Source organism: Cinclus cinclus, chromosome 4 (genome assembly GCF_963662255.1).
Source record: "Cinclus cinclus chromosome 4, bCinCin1.1, whole genome shotgun sequence".
NCBI classification, from domain to species: Eukaryota; Metazoa; Chordata; class Aves; order Passeriformes; family Cinclidae; genus Cinclus; species Cinclus cinclus.
Genome location: NC_085049.1, coordinates 68295180 through 68314366, shown reverse-complemented (window position 1 = coordinate 68314366; position 19187 = coordinate 68295180). Strand labels below are relative to the sequence as shown.

Genomic DNA, 19187 nt, shown 5'->3' with positions numbered 1-19187 from the left:
AGACTCTTGGTTGAATTCCCTGCTTGCCTGCTCCCAGTAAGCAGTGACAAATTCGAACTGCCTTTTCCACGGGTCAGAAAGCCACAAGGGGTTACATAATGCAAGACTACCCTGCAGAGACTGACAGACCAGGTATCACAACCACCCTTACACACCTGACAGTTCATTAAATCAACCTCTACCCTAAGGATTGCACCACCCCCACCCTCAGGTGCAAATGGAAGAGGAAATCAAGGAAGTCTTAGGTAATTTCACTGGTATTTTTTATACGAATGTTGAGACAGACCTCTTTTAAAATGAAAAGTTCTATCCCACCGTGACAAATCTTTTGTTCTGTATCTGGCTCAGCATTTCTCAGTTTAATTTAGTACCTCTAATCGCAAACTCACTGTAAATCAGCAAGAATTGTTCAGGGAACACTGGAGAACTGCCATTCACCAGAACAAATGTTGGCAACTTCATTATCACTTCCAGCACTGACCACGAGTATTGCAGGGAAAAGGTTGACCTGGTTAAGGACTGTTCCATTTCTAGTTATGATCTCTCAGGGAATGTGCTAAGGAAACAATTGTCCTACTGAATCACTTCAAGAAACTTTACAGCCAAGATGATTTATTACCATAAAATAGGTGTTGGAAACAAAGATATTTGACGAGACTCAATAGCTATTAAATCATTGTGGAAAACATGATGCTGAAGGAATTGCAGATGCCTGACACATGTTCTACCACATCTTTTTTATATATTGACTGTCTATAAAAAACAACTCTGCTGAATTACTTAAAAAATTTTCCGACAGAAAAAAGGTTAGAAGATATAGGTATAAATTAAAATGGCATCCATAAAAGTAAAAAACTTTTGCAACTGAAACACCTCACAAGGCTGTTGGAAAAACTGGAGTTACCAATAATTTCAAAACCTGTGCATTAGAAATGCTCTTCTCACTTAGTAAACAAGCTGAGACTCATTTTGCAGAGTTATAGGTGTTTTTAAGTTGAGTCAACAATACATAGAAAACCTCACATCATCTTATAATGAGTCCACTTGTTAGCTGGTGTGAAACCAGATTCAGAATCACCTAGGGTTTTGTTATTACAATTGCAGTGTAGCTGTTGTTATCACACAGAGCACGCTCTGTTCAGGACAGTTGGAAGCATGTCTCTAAATTGTGCCATTGAACACTAGAAGTGAATCTGAAAGATGGTTTGTAAGGCTTGCTATGCAAAATACCACTGAAGAACATGCTGCTCACTTGACCAAAATGGAAAAATTCTTGTCCTAAACCTTCCACTAGACCAGGCTGCTCCAAGCCCCATCAAACCACGATCTCTCACAGTACCCAAGTAAATGTTTTAAACATATTCCACAATACTCAGCCAAAACAGAGCAGCCTCAAAGTAAGGTCCAAAGTTTTCTTACACTAGCTGATGCTACAGACAACACTTTACTACTTTTGGAGGCCAAAATCCCTTTCCACCCCTTCTTGCCTTCAAACCTCTGCTCTTCACATCCCTGGATTATCACAGCCATGACAGCAGTAATTAAGACACAACCCAACCTCGAACTCCACTCCTTTGTGCCTTGACACAGTGATGACAAAGGGACAGAAAAGATCCAGCTTGCGCCACTCACGTTGAGCCAGGTGGCTCAAAAACAGGGAACCCAGAAAGTTCTGCAAATTGCACTCACAAACCAGGATATGAGGGAAAACTAATGGCCTTTATAATTAAATGGATGTCTTATAGAAAAGATGACCAATAATCTTATGAAATAGGAAAATGAGCACTACTCTTTGACTTACATTTTGCGTCGTCCTGGTTCACTTGTGCAACTCAGCCACCCTTTCTTTTACTGCAACACAACAAAGAAAACAAATTCTGTTTAAAAAAACTCTTATTTGCTTGAACTGACGTTTCTCATTACATTGTTAAGTAATGATTCAAGCTTACTGCTTGATTTTAGTCAACACTGGAAAATATTTCCATCCTTCTTGTCCGTTTCTCTGATTTTGATTGCCAGAGTAGTCCTGTTACATGAAACTGCTTTATCAAGATGAACCTTGGAGACTGCTTGGCGATTTGAACATAACACTGATGAACTAGAAATAAATTCCAAAACCTACTGCAGAGCTGACCAAAGAAATTCCTTGTAGCCACAGAGAAAGTAAATAAACCTCTTTTTAAAAGGATCTAATTGCTCAAAGATATCTTTTTGATGCCTTGTTAGATCTGTGAATGCTCCTTGTTGGCGTTCAGCACTTAATTCAGAGAGGTGATGACTTGCTATTGGTTTGGGGTCCATATCTGGTACCCCTATATTCCAGGCACCCTAAGACACCTCACTGGGAGTTGAGTATTGGAAGGGCTGTTCCTTATGTCCTGCTGATTTGGACTCAAATCTATAGGAATATAGGAAATTATATCCATACCTTACTGGGAATTGAAGCAGAAGAAGAGCAAACAACCAGAAAAATCTACTAAACAGAATTATGAGAGTATTGTCCTGAAAAAGAATGCTCTGATGCTACATTCTCTACTTAACCACATAATTAGTAAACTTCCAGCAGAAGTAGCAAAAAAAAAAAAAAATCCTCATTCCCTTACTAGGCTAAGTAGCAACCTGGAAGAACTACTCAAACCTCCATGAAGAACTGGACTGCTCCAGATAATGAAGTAAATAAATGACTGGGGACAGAGTGGAAAATAAAGCACAGAACATCTCATCACTCAAGGTCAGTGCAGTTCTTGTTCTGCTGAAAATGGTAATTCTCAAGGGCAGAAAGAAAGCTAAAAATTTAAAGAGAGAGATGGAAGGAGGGAAAGAGGACACCAGTCAGAAAGAATCCTGACTCTGGCTCCAGTTTGCTGCCAGGAAGGGATAACAAAGCAATAAGTAAATTCCAGCATGGATTTGTCAAACTGTTTCCCTTTCCAGTAAGTTAGAAAGCCCCAGAATGCAGACATAATTCAGTGATCCACCAGGGTCACCTGAACATGGCCATTTTTATTCCATGTCATTCTCCCAAAACAATAAAGGATCATGGATTTGGATAGAAAAACACATCCAAAGAATAAAACTTGTCAAGTGATCACCCAGGTCTTAGCACATTGCATCCAACCTTCAGCACCAGCAGAACCCCAAGACATTCAGAAAGAAGCTGAGTATCTCATTAATTCATCAGACAACTATGCAAAAGAAGTGTTTTCTTAATCCTAAATTCTAAAATCTCAGTATGAAATAAATACATGTATCATTAGGGGGTATGAAATCATCAACTCATTTATAAGGGGCACAGTTAAACTTCAGCCTATTTAATTTAGCAGAACAATAGAGCTTTACGAAGTACGTTTTTCACTAATGACCTGGACACTATTTTTGCTATTTCTGCCTCTAAAATGCACAGCCAATATTTGTGGTTTTTTAAAAAAGGGCATTTCTTTCTCAAAACGTTGTTGTGCAGGAAAAAAAAAAAAAAAACAATAAAAAAAATTAAACTCAGAATACAATCAAATATACAAAGGAAAACCACACAATTACAGATTTCATCGTACTCCTCCAGATTTTAAATAGATCAACATATTTTGGAGATGGGTGTGATTTTATGCGAGCTGTGCCTCTTTAAAATTGGCAGCTACATTCAGCTCAGTGCCGTCTTATTCCAAGTTCTAACTCCAGTTGAAAATAGATCTCACAATGGAATCCTACAGCTGAATATACTCTGGGAGAAAATTAATACTTTAATTTACTCCAAATTCATTTGCATGACAGTGTATCATTATTATACACAAAAAAGTATGTATTATAAAACAGAGGAAAAATTCTGTGCAAACAGTGAAAGAAACTCACATCCCACCAGTGAGATGAGCTTGAAACTTGAAGCAATAAGTTTATTTCTCTGAGAAACAAACATTGAAAAAAAAAAAAAAAAACCAAAAAGAGTTGTTAGTAGTCTAGACTGTCTTTTAAAAAAATACCATGTGACCTTAAATACCCCATGAAGCAAATATGATTTCTTGCATGCCAGGTATCTCCTAAATAGCTGAAAAGACTGACATGGACAATCAAGTGCAGACTAAAAATAACTGATGTAACATAGCTCATGTATAAAGCAAAGTTTTCCTACTCCACTGATTAATCAGTTGAAGAGGAAAGAAAACACATACTCACTTTGTAACTCCCATCAACCTTGTTGTCCTGGAAACAATTCTTCTACAAGAGAAGTACTTAACTGCCAAAACATCTTTTGCTACCACTTTTGAGGTTTTCTTCTTCCCCCCTACTTCCCCCTCTGCAGTGCTCTCCATATTTGATAAGCAGCCAGTACCAAACCTAACCCAACAAATGGCACCGAAACTGGATTTCCTGCTCTTAGAAGGAAATATGTAATTCCATTTGAGCATGCAGCACTTAGGGAACACCAGGTTTGCACAAAGACTACGGAACAGATTGCTGTTGTTGCTAAAATGTCCTATTAACTGAACCTTTCTCTTTAGGAAATGGCCTCAACTTGTGCCAGGGGAGGTTAGCATTAAGTATTAGAAAGAATTTGTTCATGGGAAGAGTGGTCAAGCCCTGGAACAGGCTGCCCACAGCAGTGATGGAAGCACTATCCCTGGAAGTGTTTAAAGGAAACAAGAAAAAAAAATAAAGATACAGCAATTGAGGACATGGTTTGGTGGTGAATATGATGGTGCTGGCAAGCTGATAATTGGATACAAGTGACCTGAAAGGCATTTTCCAACCCAAAAAACTCCGTGATTCCATATAAAACAGCAAACCTCATTATTCACACACCCACGTACCTGGGTAAGAGTCCTTTCTCACCTCTCAATAGCTCTGTGGGAGCACAACAAGGTCAGAATACACACACACACAAAAAAAAATCTTTTTTAGGTTTTATGGTTATTATACTGCCTGTGTTTTAGAAGGGAACAGAACTTTCAAACCCAGCTCTTGGCAATTTCTGGCACACTGTCGGTCACAAATTTAAAAAATCGCTTCCACGTCCCAGTACTGCAAACATTTGTGCCCTCCCTTTCTTGGTTTAGAATCCTTTGTTGAAACAGGTCTGTGCTTTTACTAGAAGAGAAAAATTTATTTTAACCTTTGTATGAAATAAAAGTTGAGTTGAGAAACCAGATTTATCTAGGAAACAGCAGGTTACTTTCAGATCACAGCTTTACTCTCCACATCTCTCCATACATTACTCTCTTTGATACGCAGCCTTTTTGGGTCAGATTCAGCAATTTCACTTTACCTAAACTGGTCCAACCCACTGCAACAAATATAGTTATTTAAACACTTGTAAATTCCTAATTTCCAAACTACTAGTGCTGTAAAAAATTTGGCATCTGAGCCTCTCAGTCAGCCTGCCCACACACACTGCCCACACCTGTTTTCCGGTAAAATGCCAGAGTCTGCACCACTCTAAGATAGGAAAAATCACAATTCACTGCTTTCAAATGAGACCTCTTAATTGCCAAAATTATTCCCATAGCAAGTCCAAAGGGATTTTGGTACTCTCAGAAGATCCATGATTAAACACAGTTACACTCAGTAGTTTCATTCAGTGTGGTATCTCTGATTTATTATCTTCATTCTGCTAAGGAGACCTGTGTTTTCCCTCAACTTCCTCCAATTTCAAACGTATTCACAAGGTTTTTCTAATGTTCCTTAGCAATGCTGGTCATCCATCTTACTGTACCTTAGATTTTTCATATAAACCCTAGCTAATTCTTGTCCAGAGGAGCTGTGGCTGCCCCAACCCTGGAAGTGGTCACAGCCCGGCTGGACAGGGCTTGGAGATGCCTGGTCCAGTGCAAGGTGTCCCTGCCCATGGAATGGGAGAGGATCAAGATAGCCTTTAAGGTCTTTTCCAACCCAAATCATTCTGTGCTTCTAATATGCTTTTACATTGATTTTAAACTATATCCTTGAATCTACTTTTCAAATAGCTTACCTTTAATATATCAACATGATGCACAGCTTTGTTTTCCCTTTTCTCTTGTGATTTTTATTCTAGACATTGTAAACTTTCAAGTCTCTGTGTATCCTCTGTATTTCTCTTAAGCATCTTCTGGAGACATCACAGTGTGATACATAGATTGGGTTGTGTGGGATCTTCAAGATCCTCAAGTTCTTACCCCTGCCATGGGCAGGGACACTTTCGACTACATCAGGACATTCCCTCAGACCTGGTCATAAGTTTAGCTGGCAAAATTAGCTGAAATCCCAATTAATCAGGATCTGGAGTCACTACCAATAAACAACTACCACTAAGAGATCCAAAAATCTAAACCCCGCAGTCTTGAGCTGCCTCTGCAAAATGCCACAGTAGGGACAAAAATTTCTCATCTCCTCCACTGTAGATCCAGTTGCCTCGGCAGCACTTTACTGCACAGGCTCAATAAACATTCCATGTGTCATCAAGCAGGGAGTGAACATCCACAGAAGTCTTTCTTAACACGTCAGAGATCCAGGAATTTTCAGCATCTCATCCCTCATATCGTGCATGAGAAAATTCAACAGCAGAGACAGAGAGGAGGAAGGTATTTGGAAACTTGGTACATAGGAGCAAATTTAAGATTATGAAAACTGTGGTGCCTTACAGTAGCAGTGCTGTTACATGCGTTACAAACACTGAATTCTGTCGAACTATTTCCAGTAAATGCATTTTTTTTCCCCACCTCAGCGCTAGAAATTCCCAGTGCATAGTATAAATTGTTACAGTCTGCACTTTCTAGCTCAAATGAGGACCAGGTTTTACCAGCCAGCTTTTAGGAGTGTTTAGACCCACCCTCTCTGGTACAGAAGCACACTGATTTCAGGCTGGAAAAATATTTCTTATACTGATTTTTTTCCTTCTTATTTCAGGCTAAAATTCAAAACCAGAGCAAAGCTTGTGTCTTCTGCTGCCACCAAAAACCAGCTGCTACACAGGTAAAACAGAAAAAGGCTGAAGTTATTTTAAAACTGCTACTTTTCTCTACTTTAATGCTTAGTTTTCAGTAGTTTACCGTGTTATGTGTGGGAAATTAATGCCCAAAGTGATGCAACCACCAATACCCCAAGCAGGGTTGAGGCAACAAGTGAAAGAAAGTAACTTCCAGGGTAATGTAATAACATAAAATGGAAGGTAGAACAGTATTATTAACTGGGGAAAAAATCCCATAAAACAAACACCACAAAACAACATCCTCTTATTATTTTTTTTAGTCTCAGGCAGTATTGCTACAAAATACCTAATAAATGTGACACAGAGAACTTCTAAACCATTTATTAATTACTTGAAGCTATTTTTCATTTTACTGCTTCACTGCAATTTCCATTAGCATGGGAAATTGTACCTTTTTTTTCCCAAAGAGATATTTCCAGCAAAGTCAGTGTGGATTCAACAAGACCAGGACCATCATATAAATAGAAATCAGAAAATAGTATTTCCATAAGAAACCACTCAGATTTATTGGATTAACAGGCACTTACAAGTGACTCATGCTGACACAGCCTATAGTAATCCAATCTATTTGAGATAAGAATAAATTCAAAGGAAACCTTAAATTTAGAAAAATCACCTCTCGCTGCACACATTGTTGGCTTTATTACATGAAATCACATTAAGTGTTATCTCCAAATGGGAGGACAAATAAATTAAAAGCTCAATTCTAGCAATATTTTTCTTCCATGAGTGCAGCATGTCCTTAACAGCAGTAGCTGCCACACTGAGCATAATTAGAGAGGGATAAGAGAGCCCTGGGTGGAAGTGCCTTGTGGAACACAGTTTTCCTGTCCTACAATCCCACAGGAATATGCTGTGCTAAAAAGAGTGGGAAGAAGAAAAGCCACCAAGCCACCTCACCTTGTCTCAAGAGAATTAAAGCAGATTGTTAAATCTACAGTGGCAACCACCATTTCTCCTGTACGTACACTGGTTTTTATTTCGGTCTGGGAATTCTTGGGGAACTCTGACTTATCTCTAGGAGATGTTACTAAATCCTAGCTAACACTGAGGTGTTCTGGCTCAGCACACTGAAACATCAATGCTTGCCTGAAACCCTGAAGGATGCATTCACAGCTCTCACACCTCCTTTAAAACATGGCAGCAAGCAGGGAGCTGGGATAGAGCTCATTTCTATAAATACTCCTCTGCAGCAATAGAAGAATTTTGACCTCTTGATAGTGCCATGAATAGCAACAGTGTGAAAAAAAATGGATTATTAGGTATTACAGAGTCATAGAATGGCCTGGGTTGGAAAGGACTCAAGAATATTGAGTTCAGACTCTCTGCCATGGACAAGGACACCTTCCACCATCCCAGGTTGCTTCAAGCCCTGTCCAGCTTGGCTTTGGGTTCTTCCAGGGATGGAGTAGCCACAGCTCCTCTGGGAAACCTCTGCCAGGGCCTCACCACCCTCACAGGGAAGGATTTCTTCCTAATTTCCCATCTAAACCTGCCTTCTTTTCATATGAAAAGAAAAAAAGCCAACATAAGGAAAGGTGACACCGGCCAGAGGAAGAGTCAAGCACTGAGGACTGGACTTTTATCCATATCACCAATTACTCTAAGATAGAATTAAATGCCACCTGTGTGTAAGGATATTTGAAAGCCATGGGATACTTGAAAGCCACCTACGTTCTGCCATCCATAAAGCAAAGACACTTGTCTGTGCACAGGGATGTAAATCACCGAGTACACCGATGAAAACTTATTTCTAAGAACCAGCTGCACACTACTGAGGCCAACAAAATCTTATCAAATGCAGACTTCAAGGCTGAAGTGACTTATTTAGAGAACTGCTGTGCTGCTCTCACCTGCAGTACCCAGTTAAGTTAGATCAAGGACAGCAGCACATACCAACCACTTCATAAGCAGGAGGCTTTAATTTTTTATGCACATTTTCCTTCAGGCCAACACACCCACTCTCAGCAAATTCCCATTGATGGCCACTGCACAATCCTGAAAAGCAGTATGTTATAGCCTTGGGCTAACTAAATTAGAGTGAGCTATGCTGAAGCTGCAATCACAGTGAGAAACTGCTGTATGACTTTTACCACAATAAAGATACTCCCTCAGAGAGCCTCTTCACAGTATAGTACTTTCAAAAAAACCTCACCATAGCCTGCACCTCCTGTGAATTTGGTGATGAGAGCCTGGTGCCTTGCCCAAGGACACTCAGAATAAAGATCAAAAATTAACCAGCAGTCAAAAAATGTTGATTATACCCAAGATTTTTAATGTACTTCAAGTGGGGATGAGGATCTTGGCTTGAAGGAGAGAAGAACAGATGAGAACTCAAATGGCAAAGTGCAAGGAAGGGGACAAGGCACAATTTGTTCTGATCGAAAGACAAAGTTAAAAATCTCATTTTCTGTCACAATGAACTGGCTTTTCAAATAGAGACCTCCCTGCCGTTGTGTTTTTTTCAGAATTGACTTCTGGAGAAATTCTAGCCTTTACATTACAAGAAAATGCTGTAAAATTTTCAAATAGCTAGATTTTGTGCTAGCCCTAATTCATAATCATTCTGGCCTTGCAACCATAGTGTGAAATTCACTGAGCTAGACAGCTGGGAAGGGGGGGGTGTGAAGAGTGGGGGTGGTGTTGTGGTTTTTTATTATTATTGCACTTCTGGTGCTCAACCCTTCTACTATACACGAAATCCATATTCAGAAGTCTGTGAGCATGAAGATGCTTTTACGTACAAGGATTTGATCAGACTCTAAAAGCATCTGCACCTTCGTTTGCAATGAATGAATTGCTCTTCAAATTTACTCTGGTGACCAAAATAGGTGTTTCTAGCCTGTGGTCCTGACTTATGTCAGTGCTGCTCAGAAAATTCTATGAAAAATTACATTTGAAAAGTGTGACGCTCTCCAAAATAGTTTTTATCCCTTCAAAACCCTCTAAAGGATTTTGGGATACTGAGAAATGCTTTCCAGTGAAACCTGAAGAAAACTGCCTGAGCTCACAGTACTGGTACGAAACTAAACCTTAAATGAAGTTCTAGGAAAGAACCACCAGCTTTTCACGTAAACTTGTGGTGAGTTTTCACTGAAGCCCTCAACCCTGCCAACCCATGGCTAAATGTCATCCATACCTCATTTCCTATCATAAATCAGCCGTAACAGCAAGACAGTTTTGCTCTGTCATTTTCAGACCTCATTAAAACCCAATGCTAAGCATCATTCTGCATAGTGCAACTTGCCTGTGGACTGAAAAAAAAATCCCCAATATTTAGACAGTCTAAGAAATTTAGCCCCCCTTTTTTTTTTCCCTACCTAACCTAAATGGGCCATGGGCACAGCTTGTCACCAAAGACACAGTTTCATTTTTTCACATGCTCTTGATATATGCTGGATCAACATCATGAGGTGTGCAAATTTAAAGAGAATTATTTCAGTTGGAAAGCCCCTCAAAGATCAGAGTCCAGCCATTAACCCAGCACTGCAAATGCCACCATTAATCCACATCCCCAAGTGACACATCTTTTAAATCCCTCCAGGGATAACAACTCCACCACTGCCACGGGCAGCCTGTGAGGGGGCCTGACAATCCTTTTGGTGAAGAAATTTTTATTAAAATCCAAACTGAACCTCTCCAGATGCAACTTGAGGCCATTTCCTCCTATTCTATCACTGGGAAAAAAACAAGCACAACCTACCCACAACTGCTTTGTAACACAAGCACATCAAAAGTCAAAACTCTCACTCAATTTCTGATGCAATTATCAGACAGCCTTTAGTTATTTCCCCCTGCCAAAAATCTTCTATTCCTAACAATTCTTCAAAGGCCACTTAAGGCGTAACAAGAACTATGAAAAGCAACACTGGGCAGTTTCATGGACCACCTCCCAAGGTATCATGCTCCAAAGCACACTTCACTGTATTTCTGCAATATTCTGTAATATTTCTGAGCCTCTGTAATATTGTCTTTAGGCAGGTACAAGTTGTCTCAGTGAGAAAACATTATCTTCTGCATGTCCTATTAAAAAGATTAATCTGTTCAACACCTGATGATTCATTCACCCACGTTAGAAGTCCACACAAAAATGACTCATTCTGTCCGTAAGAATATTCACCTGGGATACCCAAGTCTTCTCATCTTTTCCAGAGCTGGTAACTGCTTTTTCTTGCAAGGGTGGTGGATGGTGGCTTCCCTATGAGAGCAATAGGTGACATGAAGGAGAAAACAGACATCGGACTGGCAATTTTATAAACTATCTCCATAATAAAAATAAAATATTTGAGAGTTAAGTTTGTGGATAACTGAAGCATTGGCAGAGGAAACAGTAACACTCCACAGTGTGACAGTGGTTGAAGGCAACAACTGATTTTAATCCTAACAACTGATTTTAATCCTAACAAATCAAGAACACCCAGATTCGAAAGAGTTCTGGCTTCTCCTCTTTGACCTGAACACTTTCTCCCAGGAAAGGGCTCAGGAGCAGCCCATCCTGGATCACCCTGGTAGGGAGGGTCAGTGCAGGGTAAAAGATATTAAGGGCTTGGCCGATGACATCAGCTCAGTGCTGGTCCAACAAATCAAGGTTGAGTTCTACGCCAGAACTTGACGTCCAGCTCTGATACCCACGCTGCCAAAGGACTGGCAAGTGTTCAGGGAGGAGCTCAGAAAAGCAGTGGGGCTGGCTGGGATACAGACTCCGTGACTCCATCCTTAGGGAGACGAGTCCCTGACCTTGTTCTCATAGGTACTTTGTGAACGTGACAAGTAACAAACAGTTCTTTTCTAACAAACAGAAAAGCACAGCAAGATATTACAGCTGGAAGGCAAACAAGTCTGAATTTGAAGTAACTTCTTGCTTTTTAGCAACAGCACTCTGAAATACGTGCCATTACTTGGTGTTTTAGGATGGCAGAGCTTCTACCAGCACTCAAAGATGCACTTCTGAGGAAAAACTGTTATCCCCTTTCACAAAGAATAACACAGGCTTGATATAGAGACATGTATCCAAAAATTCCATGGAATCACAAAATAATTTGGGACCCCAAAGACCATCCAGTTGCAAACCCCTGCCATGGGCAGGGGACACCTTCCACGACCCCAGATTGCTCCAAGCCCCGTCCAATGTGATCTTGAAAAATTCCAGGGGTGAGGCAGCCACAGCTACTCTGGGCAATCTGTTCCAGGGCCTCCCTACCCTCATAGCAACATTTTCTGCCTAATATCCAATCCAAATCTACTCTCTTTCAGCTTTAATCCATTCTCTTGTCCTAACACTGCTTGCCTTCTATTAAAAATAAAAATCCTAAAGTTAGTATTGAAGTGAATTTCCATGTTTAATTTTATTTTTACTGCTATATAATGCCTACTGCTTTATGCTGTCTCCTTTGTGATTAACTGTGCTCCTTTGCCTTGAAAGAAGCACTTTATAGATGGTCTTCCTTCCTGGTAAACTTACCTGCAGTAATAAAGGCATGGAAAATACGTGATTTGCTATTTTTTCTTGCACCTCATTACCTCAAGAATTAACATGGAAAATAAAGAGAGCTGAAAAAAAAAAAAAAGAGAATGCAAGACCTCAATTTAGGGTGAAGTAAATGGTAACTGATTGTGTATTATCAGAATACGATGAGAATTTATGCAAGAGGACACTTTAGCCAGAAAAGCACTTAACAGAAGTGACTAAAGACATGCTTGCTGCTTGCTTGACACAGCTCTCTCTTTCCATTCTATCGTCCAAACACACTTTACTGCCACCCCTTCTGCAAGTCCTGAACCTGAATTTTTGACTGAAGTTTAGACAGCACTTGGAGGCACCAAAGTGCACAGCACGCCCAGATCAGTAACCCAGGAAAAGATAAGACTTTTAGATGTACTTGTTCTACCAACACCTTACATTCCACAAGGAAAGGGGAACAAAGAGAACCAACTGGCCAACACCACAAACAAACCCTGAGAAATGAAAAACACAAAAAGAAATAATCTAATGAAGATTGTTTCCTGACACAAGATATTAAGTATACAGATTCTGACCTCTTGCTTATTTCTAATTCTGCATGTAAAAAAAAAAAAAAAATAAAATTAAACCGAATAAGGCATAACTGACTCATTTTTAATTCTGAGTCATCCCAAATCACTGGATTTCTCTGCCAGACTACTTGCTCCCTCAAGAAGGCAATGGAATATGGCAATTTCTAATCCACTTAAGAATCTGGAATTTACATAGCAGGTGTGAACACTAACAAGACACCATTTTCACTTTTTACTGAATAATAAAAAAAAAATTCAATCAAGCCCTCTCTATGGAATACAATAAGAGTTCTGAAGAGAGTGGATAAGATAAGCCACAATGTTTTACACGAAAAAAAATCAGGGCAAGTCCTTTCCTGGCTTGTCCCACTAGAATTACAGACCTTGAACTTGGAGAAAACAAATAAAAAAACCTCTTGAGACCAGTAAGAGATCAGGGCAATCTCCTTCACACTGCCCTGTGCTGGGGGGCTGCACACAAACCACATCCTGAACAGCACCACCTCTGCTCCTGATGCCACCAGGCAGCAACTCCACCTTCCCTTCACACTCCCATTGTATCCCCATTTAATATTCTGCAAAAGCAAACACACTGGGTTTATGTAATAACTGCCAGTGTGTCATTCACTCCATGGGATTTGGAGTTTTAACTCCTTAAGGACACAATCCTAGAAAAATTAATGTATTCCCAGAGCTTGGAATACTCGTATTTCGGGGGAATTTATCACAGAAGTGTTTCTGCACTGTGGTTTTAAATCTTCTAATTTTACAAGGAGATTCGAACTGCTCAGCATTTTTCTTAAAATTCTTGTTCCCAGAATTACCAAGTTACATAAGAATCTCATATGCCAATAATGAAACATTTTCTAGTCTCCAAGGTAGCACAGAAATGCCAGAAATTTGTCTGACATTCCTCCCCCTTCCAAAAAAACCCAGCAGGCACGTAGAAAGAACTCAAAGTGTTATTCATAAAGTCTCATTAATTATCAATTATTGAAATACTAGTAGCCCAATTGTTCCTGAATACTTGGTGAGGAATGTTGTGGATAATTTCCATGCATTCCTGTCAGGTCCTCTTTATGCAGGGAAAGAAAGAGAAGGAAAGATGAGAGGGAGAGGAGGAGAAACTGATTTGCATCACAGTTTTCCAGCCTTTTTAAGATTACAAAGTACCTGATATTTTTATTAAAAGAATTATCTATGGCTTTAATAAAACATGAATTAAATGAAGGTGTTTCCTCCCAATATCACAGCATCAACCACTATGAGACCAGCATTTTGAATAAAAGCAGCAGGAGCACTTCCCCATCAATGACACCAATATACAGCTCTGTTAATTCATTACTCATTATTATTCATCATTACTCTGTCTCAAAACAACTTTCAGGAGAGGAGTAGCTGGGAAACTTTGCATTTTTCCTTAGCAAATATTTATGTAAAATATAAAAATTAGGCATCTAAATTATCTGTTTCCAATTACTGTTTATATGATCCACAAATTCTCTTAAAATATAAACGTAGATTTTAAAAGATTAAAACATACATTAAGAAGTCCAAATCCTAGCTAACACTTAAATAAAGAGCAGCAGTAGAGGTGAGTGTGGAACTATAGCTACAATTCTGGAAGCTACCAGGTATCTGGATTAATCCCATGGAGCAGGAGAGCTGGATGTCCAATGAAGCATCCAAGCTTCTTGAGCTGCTTACAAAATTTCCCTTATCTCTCTATTTGCTATAGGTGGAACAGTGGCATCACATCACCTGTGTTTACCCCTAGATTAGGACAAGAAAATTGGAAAAGTATTTTTTCTCTCCCTCTCAGTCTTTTCATCCTCATTTCAGATCCAAAGACTCCAAAATGTTTTGCACAGGCATGTTGTAAAACTAACTTCAGGTGTTCAGAGGAGTGGAAAAGGGAACCATTTTGGATCCCTCTGCAGAACTAAAGCCTCGAACTGCAGTTCTGTTCATTTGTATTTTAATCCAGTTCATGTGCTGGTATTCCAGCAGCACATGGCAGTGTGCATTTCAGTTGGAAGAACTTCAAGGAGCAGCAGCATCATTGTAAGAGAATGTTTATATACCAAATCAAGCCTTTTTTTTTTTTAAGCAAGTTTCTCTCAAATCTTTAGGATGCTCATCTTCTTCTAACAACACAAAACCCCCTCCACATCCAGAACCAAGTTTCCTTTGCCCAATTATCTTTAGACAGTTCTCTGCTTTTTATGGCAGAACACCAAGAAATAGCAACTATGAAGGAAGCTTAAATTCCCTCTTTAGAACCACGATGATAAAAAGAAGACAAGATCTTACTACTTGCTGTTTGGAATTACTACAGCAATTAGGAGACTCTGGACACATCTCATGTCACTTTAAAAATCAGATACCCAAATGAGATTAATCTTAATCCAGTGGGATTATATGGGTATCACCTCTCACAATGCTAGTCAGGTGGAACCCTAAGTTGCAGGGGAACCAGAGCTCTGAAAACCTTCAGAAGAGATGGTATTTGCATTTCAAATCTGAGCAGGAGCTACCGTAAACCAGCCACATGTTGTACCACTGCCAACACCTCAGCAGAGTCTGAAATCCCACGTCAAGTGTCCAAAATAGACAACACCAGAAACATCATTCCTGAAATAACCTTAGGACCTTAGAGAAGGTGAAAACAGACAACCTGAAGGTATCAAACTCTCTGAATAAATACCAAGCTGATTATTCTCTGATTGCTGGAGAGTCCTGCCTCACACTTAAGGCAGTGCAGAGGCTTTTTTCAGGCCTTGATACCAACAAAATTTTACCACTGGCTTCAGTAAGAGACTTCTGCCTGAGCAAGGACTGGGAGGTCTTTCCCTTGAGAAGTGCTCAACAACTAACTACAAATTACTACATTCAAAGGTGGTGAAACATCCCTCTGCAAATTGTACACAAACCCTTGCTTCAAACCAGTTATCCCAAGTACTCTGCACAGCCCCCATCTGTGGAGCAGACAACTCCTCCAGTGAGTATTCTCCCAAACCACAGAAATTTTGTGTTAATTTTCCTTAATTCTTGGCAGACATCAACTGAAAACACCCCTCATCCTCTCTGTCCTGACACCATCCCTGAACATTTGCATTCAATCCACGCTTATTTGATGGGAGCAAATAAAAACTGAGCTCTCAGAATCCTTCAGACTTCCAGAAAATACTGTGTTTCCCCAAATTGACATAAGAAAAATATCAGAAAATGCCACTGCTGAAGCAAACACCTGCTTTAAGGTTTGGTGGAAGAGCTTTTCAAACCTGCTAGAAACTGAAATCAGCTACCACTCAGCTGGAAGAAACCCCAGCCCTACATTATGTAATCTACATAGTTTTTAGACCAGTCTGCATTCTTGAAGAGCCCAAAACTGAGGAAGCTACAGACAGAACACGAGAGAACAGAGAAAGTTCATTACCCTGAGCCCAGAGGCCACTGAAGAGTCTGCATTTGCACACTGAGGCAGGACTGCCCACTCACCCACACAAAACTGAGCACTGCAATCTCAGAACATTGAGGGTAAAGCACCACAAAATTTCCAGCGAGTCAGATCAGTCCTTTATTTGGATGAACGACCACTAACAACTAATAATTTAAAGATTCACTTCAGGCTTGGGTTTGGGTTTTCCTTTCCTTGGTAGTGTGTGAATAAGTCCAGACACAAACTCATCTTAAAAAGTCAGAAACAGCTCAACTGCTGCTGCCACTGACCATATGGAACGACCAAAAAGTGTAATTCTCAAATGCAATCTGACCTTTAAAGACATATTCATCTCACCCAGTTCCTTCTGTTGAGTATGCATGGGTTTTTCCTCTTTTCACAGAATCACAGAATGGTTTCAGCAAGAAGAGACCTTAAAGGCCATCCAGTCCCACTCCCTGCCATGGGCAGGGACACCTTCCACTATCCCAGGTTGGACATTTCCAGGGATCCAGGGGCAGCCACAGCTTCTCCCACCTGCACAGTAAAGAATGTATTCCAAATATCTCATCTAAAATGGCTCTCTTTCAGTTTGAAGCCATTCACCCTTGTCCTGTGACCACATGCTTTTGTAGTCTCTGAAATGGAATATATACTACTAGAAATGCAGTCTCTGATCACATCACAAAGTTGCAGTTTTCCCTTATAAAAGAATGAAGAAAAGCAGGTGAAACTATCAAGCACTCAAGACAAACCAAGTTGTTCCTTGCAATCAACATTATTTTGTAACATATTTATATGTGATTTTAAAAATTCCACTCCCATTTTATCCTTTTATGTCACCTACAGAACTCTAAATTCTTTTCACCTGAAGAGATTCTGCAAGCCCTCTCCTTGCTTTTAATCAAGCATCAAATTGCTCTTTTCTAACCATCATGACTGAAAAAACTCTCTAAAGTGAAAACATTTGCCAATTGAAAACACTGAAATACCAGGGTGGGATTTAGTTCACTCTATTTCAAATACCTGCACTGGGTCTATGAGGACTTTGGGTGTCTAAATCCCTCACAACAGCCCAGGGAGTGCAGTGAGCAGCTCATCTGACCACACAGAGCTGCTGACAGAAGGATGAACCAAACTGCTCATTCTACTTCACTGGCTGGGGCAGTATCCTCCAGTTACTCCAGCAGGATGAGATCCACAACAAGAAGAATCTTCTGGTAAAAACTTCCTCATGTTGTTTTGTCTTACAAGAGTATCGCAAAGTACATGGAAGCCCACGAAGCTCAGAACTTCTTCCTTCCCATAAAAGCACATTAAGAAAGGAAAGACACAAAACCAAATTCAGCAGCATAGAGACACCTCCCAGACCCAGACAATGCTCTATTCCTGCAAGTGTCCAAAGCCAGGCTGAACAGGGATTGGAGCAACCTGGTCTAGTGGAAAGTGTCCCTGTCTATGTCTGGGGGTATAATTTGGATGGTCTTTTTAATGTCTTGTCCAACTCAAACCATTCTGTGGTTCTGAAACTTCCCAGCCCCATGAAGATACCTGACAGTTATCAGCATCAAATGTCGCCTCTTGAAATTAAAGTGGCCAAACTGCAGGATTTTGGAGATGGATAAATTCTCAGTGTAGTCACTGTAATGTAAACACTGCGTTTTTAAGATACCATTAATTAGCACTCCTTCAAACAACTCTGAAAACCCACAGCAGAAACAAGACTTGACCCAATCCTGACCTGTGTACAGGATCTTCAGTGCTGAATTACTGCATTACTGATTACAAAGCACTCAAGTTCAGTACTTGAAACACTAGTTTTCTCTATTTTTAGCTTTGCAACTAAAAAAAAAAACCCCCGCTTGAGCATAAGGGTTGGACCAGATGACCTTAGTCAGGTCCTCAAGCACTCTATGATGAAGAAACAAGGACACTGCTTTAAAGAAAACTAAAATGAACAGGCAAAAAAAAGAGAGGATATTAAGGGGGTGACAGCTTGCTGAAGACCTCATATTGAATATGGAAGAATAGAGTAAGTGCAACTTAGCACAAAAAAAAATAAAGAATATTGAGAAAGCATTAAAAAGCATGTCCTCCAAAAAGAGAAGTCATACTGTGATTCCAGGAAAAAATAAAGACTTTAACCAACTAAATGCAAAATTTTAAGCTAAAAAATATATATATATATATATATATATATATATATATATATATATATACACACTGAGAACTGATGTGCAAAGAGGAAATTTTATTAAATACACCAGAAGGGTGAAGCTTATGAGAAAGCCTGCTGGGCCAGTAGGTGACAAAAGATAAAAAGCTCGACAGGACAAAGCTGTGGGGAGGGGGGAAAATCCTCAGAAATGCTTCTCTGCCACATGAAAACCCAAATGCACTCACTGTTCAGTACGTAGCAGTTTAGGAACTTCCAGCTCTGGCGTCAGCCTGCAGAGAGGAGCAGGAAAGAGGATCCTCTCCGGGAAGCTGAGCATTGCTCACTGCCAAAGCCTACCAAGAATTACACAGCCAGAGCACATGGACACAGCCAGATTTCTAAGGAAACAAAATTATTTAAAATACCAACCAATGGACTGCAATCTGCAGGTCACAGACATGAGGGCTCTGAAAGGGCTCCGTGGATATTAAGAGTCCCTAAAAATTACCAACTTCTCCACAAGATCTTGAAGAAAACTCGGCTGTACAGCAGAAGAGAGGAAGGTCTAATTAATCAACAGTCAACTTACATGCAGAGAA

At 39.9% G+C, this 19187-nt stretch overlaps 1 long non-coding RNA gene across 4 annotated transcripts in view; it reads right to left on the bottom strand.

Annotated features, from left to right (window-relative positions):
* Positions 1-19187, bottom strand: part of LOC134043742 (uncharacterized) — a 111851-nt gene that overhangs the window by 52329 nt on the left and 40335 nt on the right. For 2 of the 4 annotated variants that reach the window (XR_009933183.1, XR_009933184.1), the window contains exon 3: positions 1802-1851. The exons of the other annotated variants lie outside the window; for them this stretch is intronic. This is a non-coding gene — a long non-coding RNA (uncharacterized LOC134043742). The remainder of the gene's footprint in view (positions 1-1801; positions 1852-19187) is intronic. 4 annotated transcript variants of the gene reach the window in all.